The sequence below is a fragment of the Apus apus genome, chromosome 2 (genome assembly GCF_020740795.1).
Source record: "Apus apus isolate bApuApu2 chromosome 2, bApuApu2.pri.cur, whole genome shotgun sequence".
Classification (NCBI taxonomy): domain Eukaryota; kingdom Metazoa; phylum Chordata; class Aves; order Apodiformes; family Apodidae; genus Apus; species Apus apus.
The window spans coordinates 63,772,520-63,787,697 of record NC_067283.1 but is presented as its reverse complement, the minus strand read 5'-3'; positions in this window follow the sequence as shown (position 1 = coordinate 63,787,697).

Genomic DNA, 15,178 nt, shown 5'->3' with positions numbered 1-15,178 from the left:
ATGTGCTTGAAGATATACAAGAGGACAGAAATCAACTGCATTTCCATGACAGGAAGATGAAATCAGCTTTTGACTGCTCTGTCCTCTGGTACCACAGTGGGTAGTTTTGCTGTAGTACCTGTCACTTTAAAGTTTGAAATCTGTTTTGCACTCTGATCTCCTTCTCCCAGTCACTCTTGTCTTTCTCAAATTACTTTTATTATCATATTTTTCATCCTTTCTCTCAGGCCAAAGAGTCTTAGAGTGAAATTAGTAGATTTCTTTGACTGAGGATAAAAGCCCTCCAACAATTTTCTCCCAGGTTTTAATAAGAAATTTGATGCTGAGATTAATTGCCAAAGATAGAAATTCCAGACTTGGCTTACTTAGAAAAAACTCATTCAGACTTAACAAATTGTCTTGGAAGGCCTAAATAAGGACTGCTTTGTTAGAGCTAATAGGTAAAGGAGCCCTGTGGCTTTTGAGCATCACAGGAGATATGCTTCTATTGTTGGGCAGATTTTTTTGGAAATATACTGGGGGGAAAGTTAATCTCCATCCTTTATACATATTTTTATTTTATAAATCAAAAAAGCTTCTCTTGTATGGCTTCATATTTTAGGGATTCAAACCCTCTGGAGGCTTTCTGGAGTATACTTACACAGTAAGGTAATTTTAAAAATGCACAAAAACAGCTGAACAGTGTGTGCTACTTGTAACAGTTACAAGACATCTCTCACACATGAGTATGTAGGATCAGCCCCTAACTTCTGTGGTTGGCAATAAAGATGCAAAAATTTACATCTGAAATAGCAAGAGCTGGTTCTTCTGGGTCTGTGGAAGGTGAACTTACTGCTAAGATTCTGGAAAACTTCAGTCTAATTTTTCTTTGTCCTCTAGGCTGAAAATTAAGGCCTTTAGTCATTTGCTTGTGCCTTCTGGATGTCCAAACAGAAGCAGCAGCTTCTGGTGGCCCTGTGCCAGGAGATCCCAGACAGGTTGAATGTGTGATGCTGCAGCAGGTGCGTGGTGAGTTGCTTAAATTTCAGGAAGGTGCCTGAGCTTTATGGCTTCCATGCAATGGATCTGGTGCACGAGGGTCTTGTCCAGGTGGCTTCATGAGTGCCACCGGCTGTATGGCGTGGGTGGCGTTGGGCCGGTTGCTGCACCAGAGCCATGATGCTGGGCTGTCTCATCATGCATGAGCATGTCCCAGAGTTTTGTCAGGGGCCCTGTCTCAAGCTGGCCTTTCCATAGCTACCCGCTCACCCCCAAAACTCCCCCAAATCCACAGCAAATCTCTCCTCCATTCATATCCCAGTCTCTGCTGCTGGCCTGTTTCAGAGAAACCTCAGTACAGATGAGTTACTTGGAGCTCGACTGGTCTAAGCATTTGCTTTGCCCAATGAGCGAGTCTCGTGAATGAAGAAAAGCAGAATTAATACATATCGTGCTGATGTTATCGTCACAGCTGCTATGGGGTCACCTTGTGAGAACTCTGTGCCCACCCCAGCGTTGCTTACTCCTGAAAAAAGTGTGTCTTCTAAGAGCCAGTGTAGTTTGAAGTGTCCGCGTCTGGCAGCAGAGTGTGTATCTGCCCGGCCGGAGGCAGGTGCAGGGCCCTGGGCATTGCAGAGGCACTGGGTGTAGCCAGGCTGGTCACGGCACTCCCACCTCTTCTCTGTTGAAGGTCTCCCAGCTGGAGATGCTGCTTTCGGATGCACTTGTTGGAAATAAAGCCTTGGCTTAGGAGGAGCAGGAGAGAGGGCACTTCAGTGCTGTGCAGGGCAAGTGGCACAGCAAAGAGCAGCTTTGTCTCAGCAGGAGGGATCCTGCTCCTCTCCACAGGGAAAGCCCTTTGTTCTCGGGGCTCACCCCCTGTGCTGCAGCACACTGGGCTAAATTCCTCCTCAGCATCTAGATGTTGTTTCCTTGGTACTTGTGACTTACCTTTTGTTTATCTGGTTGTTTTTTTCTTTTCTCCAGGTAATACACTTTCTTCACCACTTTTCTCCTGGTGAAGGACAAAAGGGTTTGATCTTTGTAAGATTTGCTAATATATTTTTGTGTTTATAAGAGGAAAGCTGACATGTATAAAGAAATAAATGCTTTTGTAAATTTTTTGTTGTATGATTCAGCATATAAACGTTTTACAGATGCAATTTTTTGCACTCTCTCTGCATATATTCATTAAAATGTATTTATTTTCTGTTCTTTAAGGGTTACTTTGTTGGTTTTTTCTTCTAATGTTGTAAAATGCAGTATGTGCAACATTAAAAATTCAGTGTAAAGACATTGTCTCATTTTGTTGTAATTCTTAGCTGCCTTTAAAAAGATGAGCATAGGAAATTTACGGGAAGAATTCGAACACATCTGAGGTGCTTCATAGGAATTTTGAGGATAAAAGGATAGACGAGATGGGATCAGAATCCCATCTCATTTTCTCTCTCAAAAATAAAAACATTAAAATCTTTTTTAAGGGAGTGGGGCAGGCTCTGGGTTAGCTCCTGCATGCTGCTACAGCAGTGCTGATGGTTTCTAAGTGCGGTGCAGGGCTACCATCCGTCTGCCCTCTCGCAAAGTTCGGCGGAGACCGTGACCTGGGATGTACCAGGAGGAGGCCTGGGGAGCTGGAGCTACCCCAGGCTGTGAGTAGGGGATGCGTGGGAGGCTGCAAGAAGGAAAAATCTGCTGCTTCAGAGCCCCTTTTCTCTTCCCTGGCTCCCTCAACCCTGCCTGCCCTTGCAGCAGAATTAGGCCTCATGTTCTGTGTGTCCAAAGGGCACGATGAAACACTACACTCTGCTGTGTGATTTCACTTTGCTCCTTAGTCTTCTCACACAACCACATCCAGTGCTTATGAGAGACAATCACAGCTGTGTTGCTGAGCATCACATATAAGGTGATGTTTACTATTCAATATTTCCAGCTTAGCTACCATTACTCAGCATCTTGGAAGGTAAGATTTTCCACCTGGGTGACACGTCCTTGAAAACCCAGAGTGCCATCTGCAGGACCTTCCATCTCAGTAGATTACCTGAAAGGTCTTGAGAGTTTTGCCTCTGAGGACACATTTGGAGGGTTGAGGAAAATAACTGAGAAGGCTGTTTTCACCTCAACATTGCCCTGGTAACATCACTACATCAGCTACACCTCAAAATTTCAGTCACACCTGTAGATATTTTTTTTCCCCACCACTTTGCTCATAGTAAATTCAGTGCTGATGTTATTCCACTTAAACGCAGTTATTGTGTTTACGGGTTTTTTTCGTGGCCAAGGCTCTGATCTTCTTCAGTGAATGTGCAACAAAGTGGTGGCAAAGCATCTGTCCATGCAGTAACACAGGTGACACGTTGCAGCAGACTGGACCTTTTCAGCACAGCACTTTTCCTTCAGAGGTTCTTGCTGACTACAGAGGAACCAGCTTTGTGGTGAGAATGTGTCAAACCTGTCAAACTCATGATGGACACCAGCTGCTGGCAGCCAACATGCCTGGTGCCCTGCCAGCCTACCAGCTGCCAGTGGTGGGCAAACTGCCCGGCTCCCCACCTGGCAGATGAGTGAACTGCTGGCTCCTCACCTGGCAACTTTGAAAAAAAATAAAACAAAATTCTTACAAGAAAAAAACTGGACATTACTGGGTTTATCTCCAGTTTTTACAATTCCAGGTCAGACAAGTCTGAGCGTTTTTCAACGAAGAGGAAAATCCAGAGGGCCTGTGACTCATCTATGGTCACATCTTCCACACACACTTGTTCTTCAGCAGAACAGGACCCAATTACCACATTCGGTTCACTCTCCTAACTCCTAATGTGTGTTGGGAACTGGTGCTTGCCATTACTCTTGCCAATCCAAACATCACTTGGCCAACTTTGAAGGAAAAAAAAGGGTCAGAAAAATCTTATTTCATCCCAGCGTCAATGTGCAGTTTCCCCCCACAAGTTCCTGTACATGAAGACTCCTTTTCTTCAACAACCTTTTATTTCAGGGTTTTTTTATAACCAAATCCCTGGATTTTAAACTCCTTGCATTTTCTGAGATTGCAAAGGATGTTGTTTACCTCCCTAACCCGTGTGTGTAAAACAGCCATCTGCCCACCCACACCCACTTCTGCACGGGGGTGTGTGTTGCTTTAAACAATACCCTCAGCCTGATACACCCTTCCAGTTTGACAGACACCACCCACATCACCCTTGTAAAACACCTCCTCTGGTGTCCCAGCGAGTGGGTTGACATTTTTGCTCAGGAATGACCCTGCGGGTGATGCTGCCCACCCTATCATCATTCTGTCACATTTCTCTGTGAGGCCTGTGACTCCTGGGGATGTTTCCTCCTCTGTAGGTGTTGATGGCCTGTGAGAAATACTCCTTTGCAAGCACTTTTTCCAGTGGCCTTTGAGCCTGTGCGGCAGCTCCTTTCTCTTCCAAGCTCTCCAGCTCTTCCACGCTGAAAGCTTTTTAGTTTTTGGAAACCAAAAACTTCTAACAAAAACCTTGTCTTTCTACACAGCTTTCCAGGGATATCCCAGATTTTAAAAAAAAGAAACAACAAAAAAACCAAAACCAGCCACAAAATCATACTTTTCAGAGCAAACACTTCTCATTTGGTACCATGGGTTACTTTTTACATGGGACCTCTCAGGCTGAGGCTTTTCAGCTCAGACCCTGGCTTAACATCTATGCAGTGAACAACATCTCCAGCCACTGCCATGCTGATTTGCCAGGGTATAAATCTGTACTGTACCCCAGACCCTTCTTGTCATTCCTGAGCTTTAGCAGGGCTAGCAAGTGGAATGGGTGCACTTTAAGGTTCAGTAGGAATGCTGGAATAGGGGCTTGGTGACAGAGCTTGTGCGCAACAGCCCATTGTCCACGCCTGCCTGATAATATACCGGTGTTTTATCCAAAAAGAGAAAGCTGCAGGAACTCCTGGATTCTCAAACTGAGGCTGCAGAAAGTTTCCCCAGCAAGGTTAGAGTGAAGCTTTCAAGGAAGAGACCCCCTGGTCTTTTTTTCTTTGTAGTACCATGTAGCAAAGAAATAAAAAATCCTTCCTGGTGCTGACCTCTTATTAGCACAATCCATTAGCAGGCACAGCTTGCAACTTGGCAGTCTTGCCTTCCTGAGACCCATGCCAGTGTCAAATGTCATACTTTGAGAAAGCTGCAAGGACTGGCCAATTAGTGGCTAATTGAGTTTTCCTGGGTCTTGGCTAATGAACTGAATTTAAGCTCAGGTGAATGAATGAGCTTGTAGTAGTCTGTGCTGCTGTCTGTCCTGAGAGGTAAGAGACTCTTTGTTATCCTTTGCAGTTGATCCTGCACCAGCTTATCCTGCTTGTCACAGCTAGTGGGGCTGTCTTGGGAGCTGTTGGATATGAGTGTGTCTGAACATCTTACTGCTTTTCTGGGCCTGAGATGGGGACATGTGGGTCAAGACTTCAGAGGGCTCTTGGGAGTGTCCTGTGGAGGTGCCCAGAAACAGCACTCTCGATGAGGTATGAGGCTAGCTCAGCTGGATGTCTCTTGAGAAAGGTTTTGTTTGTTCTTAACTGTATCTATTCCTATTTGGAGGTTTTTCCCCTTGGTCTGGGGCTTGACCAAACTCTCTTGCTCTGCTCTCAGCACTGTGGGAAGAGGGGGATTGATCTCTTTTCTGGTATACTGTGTTCAGTTTTGCTAACCTAACATTTTATATGCTTAGCTCTTGCCTGCAAGGGATGTTGTTTCTTATGGTCTTTCAGCTGGAGAAGCCTTCTTACAGTTTGTTTGCTACCAAAATGTGCTGAAGTATGTGGTGTTGTGGTACCAGTGGCACCTACGCTGGGATGGTGCCATTTTAAAACCATAATTGGAATGGAAAGGAAACTCCTAGACTTGCTCAGCCTATGAATACAGGCAACTAACATGTGAGACCTTGGGGCCTCCAACATGCGTCACCCACGGGTTTTGGTACGATCTGGGAGGCAGCAGCCTGTGGGTTCTCAAGGTCAATGATTTTAAAGTGATAATAGGGGTGCTCTGGGCTGCAGCCAGACCTGTGTCCCTCTCAGCTGGGTGAGGAAGTGTGGTTGGAGCTGGTATAGCTATGGTGGCCCAGAAACCAGCAGAATGCTTCTGGTAGTGCTGAGCTGCTGGGGTTTTATACTGACTTCTCCTGCCTCTGAGCTGTGCTGTCTTCACACCATCCCAAATGTCCCTGGTGTGTGGTCTGGGCTGTGCAGCTGCAGGAGGGCTCTGGCAGGCAGAGGGTTGCAGTAGAAAAACTTTCTCCTTCTCTCTCCCGGTAACTGTCTAGTGTCTCCTACAGCAATATACGTGTCTTCTCTAACCTGGGGCTTCAGGCTGAATTACATGTAGCTTTTGGAGGAGGAGATGATCACTACTTAGCTAAACGTGTCCTGATTAAAGTTCACCTGGTAAAGATGACCATCTTACTAATTCTGTCTATGAAGATCAGCAATATCCTTTTTTTTTTTTTTTTTTTTTTTAATTTTTTATTTACAGGAATGGGTTAGTAACTTCAGTGATTTCAGGTCTGTCATACAGACTTTGGGGCTTGTGGACTTTCTTCTTGCTTGTTCTCTCCAGACAAGTGTGCAGTGGCAACGCCGAGCTGGTCTGGTGGGGACAACTGAGGTGCTGGGCACTGCAGTCCAAGATGCTTCGAAGTACAGATCGTCTACTGGCATCTGAGCTCTGGAGATCCTAGCACCTTCATCCAGGCTAGTCTCTGTTTCACCTCGTCTTCCCCACCCCGTGCTTCCACGTTAGCTTTAAAAACCTAATCTCTAATCTACCTAATCGTGCAGTACAGGAGCAGTTCTGCGGGCCGCAGTAAACGAAGTTTGACGTTGCGGTTCAGCGCGTCGATGGCAACGAAGAGAAGCCAGCCCCTCTGCCTGCCTCCCAGGCAGCCCCTGAGCTGCCTGCGTGTGTGGCCGTGTCCTCTGACACGGCGGGGAGGCTGGTCAAGGGCAGGGGGGCACGGAGCTCCTGCGCATGGGGGCTGGCAAAGGGCCAGCCCGGGAGGGAGAGCTGCTCGTTTGCAGCGCTTCAGGTTTATTCGCATCTGGCGGCGGCCCAGGCGATAGAGCCACTGCAGAGAAACCTCTGCCTGAGCGTGGCCAGGGGTGGTGAAGGCACGTCCTCAGCTGGGGCCTGCTTGTCACTTGGATGGAGCTCAGACAGGGGCCTCCTGCAGCAAGTGGAGAGTTTTGTTATGAATTTGCTCCTTTCACGCCTCCCTTCCGTGTAAGAGCAACTTCTTTCAGCAGAGATCTGATTGCACCTAGATGAGCTGGTGAAACGGTCAGTGTGCTTAAAATGAGCCAGATTTAGAGAGGATCTCTGAGGACTGGCTCCCTACCTGCTGAGGGGAGGGGGGGGTGGTGGTGACCCAGTCTCTGACACTTGAGCATGGGATGCATGCGCTGATATTCCTGCACTGATGCTTTTGTGGAGTGATGTGCTCAGCTGCAGAAGTGCCATAGCATCCGTAGGGAGCCATGCCTGGACAGCCAGCTCCTTGCTGCTGGCACCTGCCTTCCTTCAGTGCTGCACTGTTGGTGCTGCCCACCCTGCTTCTGGGCCACGTCTTGCTCTGCTGGGCGTGTCGGGCTGGGGGTGGCTGGGAGAGGTGATGCTGCTGAGGGCAGAGGGAATGGTCTGAGACACAAGGGGCCTGAGCATGCTGGTGGCAGCTTCTCCCAGGGTCCTGAGCTCCAGCTGGGGACCAAACAGGGCACGTGGAAGATAACTTCACGTGGAGCATGTCCATGTGGGGGCTAGAAGAGGAGGGAGGTCTGGGGGCTGATGGGGAGGCCTGGCTGATGCTTTCCTGGTGTCTCTCCTGTCTTCGAGGGCTCAGTTTGGCACTGTTGCCCAGCCACTCCTCATGTGGCAAGGACCTTTCTCCAAGCCCTTTGAATGTTGCAGAGAAAGCACAAACAAGACTGCAGAGAGGGCAAGAAAGAAAAGACCTTTAAGGAAAGGTGAATACACGTGTAGAAAAAAAAGTCATGAGAGTGTAAGACTACACTATTTTAATGTTAATTTTGATGACTCAGTTCAGCTGCCAGAGCTGAAGCACATGGGATCAATAAAAGTAAATTGAAGAAGAGAGCATGTATGTAAACAACAGGGGGTAACTTGGCAAGAACTGAGCATGTGTTTGAGTTAATTAAAAGCAAAATCCTAATTTTAGGCTTCTGGTGGCTCATAGTCCCTCTGAGCATTTTGGTCACTTCCCAGCTGTGGCTTGGGTTTGGATGGCTTCAGGCCTGGGTCTGTGGTTGTGCTTAGTGCTACCTGGTTGTGTGTGTCCCACTGCAGCTGGTCTGGTTTGTGCCTGTGTGTAAACTTTTGTGTGACAGCAACACTGCAGAAGAGCCCTGTGTGGTGGTGGGCATGGAGGCTGCCAGGGTTGCATACCTGCCTCTCACCAGCAGTCTTGTCTGTCACTGATGCCACAGGGGTGGGGGTGATGCCCTCTCTCCCTTCCCAAGTACCTTGTGTCTCCTCCTGGTCCTATGCAGATGTATTTTGGACCCCTAGTGATGCAGGGCTGGACCCAGCCTTCCAGTTAAAATCAAGGAAAGGCTAATGGTGGCTTTGCTCTGTAAATAATAAATAATGTAGAACTGCTTTGTTTCACTCCTGAGCAACTCCAGCAAACCAGGCAAGGCCATGGTACAGAAGTAGCTGTTCCCAGTGGCTTTCCTGGCACAGACTGATGGTGCCCTGTAGGGAGTTCTGTGTCCCCACCTACATCCCCTAGTAAAGAGGAACATCCATGTCTCACTTCTTCCCTGCCCTTGACTGATTTGCATGGTAGCAGCAAAGTACTCTGTGACACCACCTTCCTCACCTCTGTGCCCCTGGGAAGGCAAGTCCTTCACAGATTCAGGATTTCGTGTCAGTCTGTTTCCATAACTGTCATTAGGTCACACAGGAGGGATTAGCACCAGTGGTGGTCAGGTCTGCTTGTGGTCTTGGTAATGGAGGTGTTATTATAAATGCCATTAGTCACAACTTATATAAAATTATACTCTGTGATTGTATAATGATAATTGTCATTAGCTATTTATTTATATGCATCTGGTGATCTCAGAACACCTGAGGTCACTGGTTTCTTCCCAGAAATTATTATTATCCAGTGCACAGGAGACTAAAATATATGGCAGCTATCCAAAGCCTGGAGCAGCACAGGGATGATAAGGCACTGGGGCTACAAAGGACATTGCTTTGCTGGGTAAGAGGAGGTGGTTTCCTGGGGGCAGATGAAGTTATCTTGTTCTTTGCAATTCATGTTGCCCCCTGCCCTGACTCATTCTTGGAAATGACAGAATGGCTTTGGCTGAAGTTGTGCTCTCTGCCTCTTGTTACTGGATTTTGCACATCCAAAGGTTCCTGTAAAGATGGCTCTAAAGCCTGCTGGGCTGTGGCATTCCCAGGGCCTGGCAGGGCAGAGGGAGGAGAGACTCCTTTAAATCCTGTGGTCTGTATCAAGCAGCATATGTATTATAGCTTCCTCCCCAAGATTTCTTTTAAAAAATGGATGTTAATGTACTAAAAGGAAAGGTACCATTCATTTTTAAACAGGGTTTAACTGGAACCCATTTACCCTGTTTAGTGCTGTATTCTTTGTGCTTCACTTGCATTGTATGCTTTGGGAAAGCCATGAGGAAAAATGCACGAGTCCAAGCCAGGAAAGAGAGGGGGAAAAAAAAAATAAAAATACTGCATTGGATGTAGGAATTTTTTGTTCACTGTTGTGGTACCTACAGTAAATCCATGGGTGCCATTTGATGCATCTCTGGGATCAGCTGTAATACTGAGGGTCAAGTGCAGAAAGTCCTAAGGTGAAACGCAGCCCACACACTGCTTGCAGCCCTGAGGAGTGTGGAGTGTACGAGGTACAAGAGCAGCAGCACAGGATCAGCAACAGCTCAGTGCCTGTGTGGAGGAGAAACTGAGTGTGGGAAGAGAGACTGAGAGCAAGAGGGAAGAGTGATGAGTGTCAAAGTGATGTGTCTTGTAGTTCTAAAGCATCTCCTAGTCAGTCATGCCCACCATTGTAGTGTTACTGCAGGTTGTGCTGCATCATCTCTGCTCCTGGGGAGCAATGGAGCTGCCACAAATACTGTGGAGTGATGTGCGCTTGTGGCAAGCTGGCTTCACAAAGTGATCTAGCTGTTTTGCCTTGAATGCTTCCCAGTTTCTGCTAGGAAATAAATAGGTGGTGTGGGTACACTGATAGACTTTTTCTGCTCCTGGAGGAGTCAGATGTGATTCTGGACTTTGGAGGTGGGTGTTGAGTGTCTGAGTGGAGGGTCCCTCAAAGCGGTAGCTAGGAACTGGCATGTGTCACCCCATGGAGAACTGCATGAGCTGGCTGTTGGTATAGACTACACAGGGCAGAAGACAGGTAGATCTACCTGCAGAGGGGTGCCATGTGGGGACTCTTCTGCCCTGCTGTCACAGCATGTCCCCAGAAGTCATGCCAGGTGGGCTTTTCCCTTTTGCCTTGTGGATCCAGCACAGGGATGGGACAGGATCATGTGCTGACGTGTTGGACATCAGTGTCTACTCTCTTTCCTCTTCTCCAACCCCTTCAGGGGAGTTTTTTAGAGTCTGTATTGAGGCTTCAGGTGGCTGCAGCTTCCTTGAGCTGACCCTGCAGAGAGGAGTCTAGGTTTCTGAACACGTTCTGTCACATAAGACTTGTAGGCATCTGACTTGACCATCCTTGTTATGAATCCTTGAAGGATCATGGGAAGTTGTGTTAATGTCCCTGTCCCTCCCTGTTTTCCTCCTCTGCTTCCCCAACACCTCTCGTGTGGCTGCAAGAAAGGGTGAATCTGAGATCCAGAGCAGAACCAACCACACCCCTGCTCCAGAAAGTAGACACCTTTTCTTAGGGTTGCAGTCCCATCATGGTAATTCACTTAGCCACACCTGGAGGCTGTGCACAGCTGCACAAGGGACTTATGTGGGTTACAGAGGGATTTGAAGCCTGCTTGTTTGTGGGCTTGCTGCCTTGTCTAATGGGGCACCCCATGGTCTCTGGCCGAGTGCAGCCTCTGCTCCCCTCCCTGGCTGTGCTTAAGTGGGTGAGTCTCTGGAGACAGGAGCAAACTCAGTTGGTGGAAGTAGGTTACACTCTCCAGACACCATGGTTCAAGTGTCTGGGGTGATGCAACTTCCCATTAACTAAGATTAGAAGGGTTTTGCCATGGGTGGCTGTGCACTTCAGCTGTGATGTGTCAGGCTCTGTGGGAGCAAAGCAGAGTTCCTTCCTCTTCACTGAAGTTAAAGGATGTCTCTGAAATACTTCATGTTCCTCTGTACGGGAACTTTCATTATTACTTGCAGGAACAGAGCCTTTACAAGCCTAGAAATAACCTGCTTTTCCTTGTGTACTTAGGGGCTCTCTGGGGACTTTGCTACTTTCCCCTTTCTGCAGGCATAACCCAAGGCCATGGCAAGGAGTGGGATTAAGGAGTTTTGCTGATTGTTTGTCCCTCTGCCAGGCAGCTGCCTTCCCTGCGGGTCAGAGCAAAGAACTAACACAGAGGTTTTAGCCAAGCACCATTTTAAAGCCAAATCTGCATGAGAGCTTTGTAACTGAAGAAGCAGCCACTGTGGTGGTGAGGGCTGGGGACTGAACTTCCCAGCAGCTGCTAAGTGGAGCAAATGGACATAGCCAGTACTTTGACTTCTAAAAAACAAATGCCTATTTATTTCTGGGTGGGTACCATAAACTGGAGTTACCCTGTTCCCTTCTAAAAGCTTAATTTTCTTTTTGGCATAGGCTTTGAAGGGTTTGGAAATGCCAGTGACTCCCTTCTGCTGCCCATGAGGGCTCCCTGGGGCTGCTGTTGGGTTGAATAGGAAAGCTTTGTGTGGTGGAAGGTTGGTTGCTGCCAGCAAACAGTGCAAAAATCAGGGAGTTGTGCTGCAGCAGGTTAGATTAAATTCTAGGAAGAGATCAGATGGGTGAAATCACAGTCCCTGAGGGAAACAGGATTCTCTCTGAACATGAACAGGATCACCTGAAAATACCAGAGTGAGGGAGACAGCAGCAGACCAACTGTGTTTTCAGGATGCAACTTTACCAGAGGGGGGGAAGCAACCTGTAGGAGGAGGGAGAAGAACAGGCAGACTGCACAAAAGCACTCCCTATTTTCATTTTGCTATATGTCCTGCCCTTTTCAAAGTCCTTAGAAATCCAGAGCAGTGAAGAAAGAGACCTGGGCAGCATCAGGAAAGATGGGAGAGGGGAGCTGGGTTAGCTGGCCAAGTCTGTGCAGCTTTAAGGTATGAACTACAGCTCTGGCAAAATGACTTCTGAATATTTCAGCCTGTTGGCAGCCCTGGGAGTGCTCATGCACTCAACAGCTGTCCTGTCATGAGATGAAGACTCTAGCTCGGAGATGCTGAACCTCCCCACTAACACACCAGCCCTGCTGAGCTGTGTTTTTGTCTGTGGAAGGCTGCTGGTGTGGATGCTGGTTCCTGCACCAGGCACCTGTGGCAGAGCAGGCTGCAGAGGGGAGATGAGATGCAGGGTTTCCTCAGGTGTGGGCTGCTCTGGTCTTAAGTGTCAGGAGCTGATGTTGGGGAGAGGAGAGGACAGAAAAGGGGGATTAGATGCACATGATACTAAATATATCTGATGTCAAAGGGGAGTTGTAATTTGAGCTTTGGCTGTCTGTCAGATCTCCCTCAGGTAAGAGGTGTTAATCAACTCTCCTACTGATAGTGAGGGATTTGGATGCAGGGGGTTCTGGGTTGGTGCCAGCATGTTTGGAGACCCCCAGGAGGAGGCAGGCAGCTTGCAGAAGTGAATACAAGGGATATATGTTTTATATTGTGTTATATGCTTACACATGAGCACTTTGCTGTAGACAAAGAACTTGCCTCAGTCCTATCTGGACATCTTCACCTAAAGGATGAGCTTGAAAATGGAGCATGCTGTACCCCAGTACAACCTTCTCAGCTTCTCTCAGGCAGAGCTTGAAGGCCCTTAAAATAATCTCTCAAGGTATCTAGTGGTTGTCATTGTTCCAAGAGGCTCGTGAAGGGTGCATGGTTTGGCATGGGCTGCCAGAGTGGGTGCCTGTGTGGGGAAACAAAGCTGGGGAATAAAGCCAACCTATGAGCAGCCTTGTTGCTCCGAGCTCTTGTGCCATGGGAAAGTTTGAGCCCATTGTCATCAACTTGATACACCTTGTTGCTATTTTCACCCCTGGATAGGAGGCACCCAGTGTGTCAGTGAAGAAGGGATGTATGGGAAGGTTTGCTTCACTGCAGGGACCTTCCTGCCCCTTGATAAGAGCTGTCATGGGATAGTGTCAGGGGAAACATTGCATAATGCATGGCCCAGCAGGTGAGAAAAGGTGTCCGTGGCCTGTAAGCAGATACTGAAAACAGTGAAACAAAACAAACGGGTCATGCCTGTTATACCGTCCTACCCATCCATCTACCTGTTCCATCCCATCAGGCAGGTGAGAAGGGTGTCGATGTGAGGATGGAGGGATGAGCTGGGAAGCAGGAGGCAATTCTGTCATGTGAATCAGTACAGGTATATAAAGGGTAAGAGGTGGCTTTAACAGAAAAGTAAAGTAAGATAGGCTGGTAAAAGAAATAAAGGCCTTTGGGCTGAAGGAGAAGTGAGTACATGGGGGAACGCACCTGAGATGCTGTCCTAAATTATAACTGGGAGAAAATGGCCTGATTGGAAGGGAAGAGATGGAGAAAGTGGGTCATGGCTGGGCCATGGGCAGGCTGAAGGGCCCTGGAAATGGTTTGGCTTGTGGAACCAATGCCAAGGAGACTCAGCTGGTGAGTGAGGAAGGCCTGCAGAAAGCACAGTGCCAAGCACTCTGATGTCTTACACTGGGTGGATGTGACCCCTGCTGTTTCTACACGCAGCTTGAGAAAGCATCTATGAAAGAAACCAGGGGCTGACAGCGGAGAGATGCTCTGAGGTGGTATTTGCTACTGGAAGTCCTGATTTGGGACAGGCTGGAGATACGGGTGGCAGACAGCTCTTCCAGCAGGTCCCCCTCCACCACCTGAATGTACCGACGTTCACTGTTGGGAAAGCAAGAGGTGACGTGGAACGGAGGAGACAAAAAGGGCAGAAAGAGTAATTAGGAAACCGCTCCCCAACCAGCTGGAGAGGCAAGGCTTGCCTGTGTTGTGAAACTTGTGATGTTCCGGGCTCAACCTACTTGATCTTGGTGTGCGTGAAGGATGCTGTTGGGCTTCTAAGGCTGCTGGGCTTCTAAGGCTGCTGGACTACAGTGGGCAGCAAGCTGTGCTGGAAGGGACGGGCCTCCCGGGGAGGAGATCGATTAATACCCTCCGAGCAAAGTTGGCCGCCGGGGCTGCCCCTGCAGGCAGGGGGAGGCCGAGGCCCCTGGGCAGGGTTTGCAGCCTCTCTGGCTGCCAAGTGCAGTTTCTTGCTGCCATCTGGTGGCTTTCGGGGATAACTAAAAAAAAAAAAAGTCAAAATAAAATAGAAATAAATGGCTTGCTTACAGTGTCGGGCTGCAGACGGAGCCGCTAAGCTTGCGAAGTTAAACAGCTAGGAAATAATTCGGAAATATCGAGGTCTTTCTGTTTGCTGTGTCTCCTGCAAAAGAGCTGTGGGAAGCTCTGGCACTGACAGACTTCGGTGGGTCATGAAGCATATTTGTATTGAACAAGGTTATTTCCCAAAGTAGAGACAAAAGTAGAGGTGCCTTTCATCTCCACACCTGTGCCTCCCCTCTTCCAACCCCCGTTTTCCACAGCGTTGCTGCTCCAGGTCCAAGGAAAACTGTTTGCTTGGCCTGTGTTTACCGGTTTCCTCTTAACCGAGACCCTGTAATGTCTGCACGGACACCCTGAGGAGCTGTGTTCGATTTTTGGGAGCTGGGGAAGGGCTCCAGGAAGAAGCTGAGAAGCTCCCCCTGCTCCAAACGCAGCCAAGGAGCCATTAGAGGGACAATAGATGGGTCTCTGTGACTAACATATAAAAGAACTGAGGTAACTGAGCAGAGTGAGCAGTTAGGAAGAGCTGAGCTGGAGAGGCAGAGCGGTGCTGGTGGTTGGTGAGGAAGAAGGGGGAAAGAGGTGCCCAAGCAGAAGTTTCCCTGCAGCCCATGGCGAGATGGCAGCTGTCCCCCTGCACTCATGGAGGAACGTGGT